The following is a 2,268-nucleotide window of genomic DNA, read 5'->3' on the forward strand; positions in this document are numbered from 1 at the left end:
ATACCATTCACAATAGTAAATAAAAAAATCAAATACTTAGGCATAAATTTAACTAAAGAGGTATAAAACTTATACATCGAGAACTATACAAGACTGTCCAAGGAAATCAAAGAAGACCTAAATAAATGGAAGAATATTCCTTGTTCATGGATAGGAAGACTGAATTATTAAGATGTCTATTCTACCAAAACTGATCTACACATTCAATGCAATCCCAATAAAAATCAACACAGCCTTCTTTAAGGAACTAGAAAAACTAAATATGAAATTTATTTGGAAAGGAAAGAGACCCCGAATAGCCAAAGACATACTGAAAAAGAAAAACGAAATTGGAGGAATCACACTATCTGATTTCAAAACATACTACAAAGCTACAGTAGTGAAAACAGCATGGTATTGGCATAAGGAGAGACACACAGACCAATGGAATCGAATTGAAAGCTCAGATATAGAACCTCACATATATAGCCATATAATATTCGATAAAGCCATCAAACCCTCTCAACTAGGAGAGAGTGGCCTATTCAACAAATGGTGCCTGGAGAACTGGATAGCCATATGTAGAAGAATGAAAGAGGATTACCATCTCACACCTTATACAAAGATCAACTCAAGATGGATCAAAGACCTAAATATAAGAGCCAAGACCATAAAAACCTTGGAAAGCAGTGTAGGGAAACATCTACAGGACCTTGTAATAGGAAATGGATTCATGAATATCACACCAAAAGCACGAGCAGCAAAAGAACTAATAGATAAATGGGACTTCCTCAAAATTAAATCCTTCTGCACCTCAAAGGAGTTTGTCAAGAAAGTAAAAAGGGAGCCAACACAGTGGGAGAAAATATTTGGCAACCATATATCTGATAAGAAACTTATAACTTGCATATATAAAGAATTCCTATATCTTGAAAATAAAAAGATAAACAACCCATTTAAAAAATGGGAAAAAGATTTAAACAGACACTTCTCCAAAGAAGAAATACAAATGGCTAAAAAACACATGAAAAAATGCTCCAAATCTCTAGCTATCAGGGAAATGCAAATCAAAACTACAATGAGATACCATCTTACTCCCATAAGATTGGCAGCTATGAAAAAAACAAATGCTGGAGAGGATGTGAAGAAAGGGGACCACTCATCCACTGATGGTGGGAATACAGAAGGATCCAACCATTCTGGAGGACAGTTTGGTGGTTCCTCAAAAAACTAACCATAGATTTGCCATATGACCCAGCAATACCACTGCTGGGTATATACCCAGCAGAACTGAAAACAAGGACACAAACCGATATATGTACATCAATGTTCATAGCAGCATTGTTCACTATCGCCAAAAGTTGGAATCAACCCAAATGCCCATCAACAGATGAGTGGATCAATAAAATGTGGTATATACACACAATGGAATACTACTTGGCTGTAAGAACAAATACACTACAAACACACGTGATAACATGGATGAATCTTGAGAACCTTATGTTGAGTGAAGCAACCCAGGCATTGAAGGACAAATACTACATGAACTCAATGATATGAAATAAGAAAGCTGCCTCAGAGAGCTAGAGACTGAACGATAGGCTTACAGAAATTCGGGGGGTGGAGGAAGGATGTGAGCCAACGTCTGCAGGGATGGAATTTATGATGAGCTGGCTGTAAGTATGAACACAAAGAAGAGATAAAATGGGGGTAAGGGGTTGCCTTTGGGTGGGGCTTTGTGGGTTTGAGGGGGGCTGGGGATGGGCGGATGGGTAATATTGCCCAAAAAGTGGGGGGAGGGAGGGGTAGCATACGAACATAGGAGAGTGTCAGGTGTTGGTCAAGAGTAAAATGCTGAGAAAATCATATCAAAATATAATTAAGAAGGTTACCTGTTTAGGATGCTTGGAGGGGATGGTCGGATGCGGGACGGGCTCCTGGGGAATGTCTGAATGCTCATTTTGCCAGAGTGGGTGGTACCATTGGGTAGAGACCCAAGTAATGAGAGTGGGGGTGGACCCACATCCTGGGGAAGACTAATGCCATCAGATAGAGGGAACTGTATCTCTCGAGAGAAAGGGTGGCTCCCAGGGCATTGGGGTAATTGAGCAAGTTAGGCCCTGAACAATGTTGCAAGTATCTCTGGACAGGGTTCCTCGGGAAATGGAGGCTGGCTGTCACTGTGGGCACCAAGGGGATGGGAAAATGGATGTTAAATGTGTGGAACCAAAGTAAATGTGGGGTAAGAGAGGACTTTCACGAGAGTACACAAGGATGGATATAAAACAT

This window comes from Dasypus novemcinctus, chromosome 16, assembly GCF_030445035.2.
Source record: "Dasypus novemcinctus isolate mDasNov1 chromosome 16, mDasNov1.1.hap2, whole genome shotgun sequence".
NCBI classification, from domain to species: Eukaryota; Metazoa; Chordata; class Mammalia; order Cingulata; family Dasypodidae; genus Dasypus; species Dasypus novemcinctus.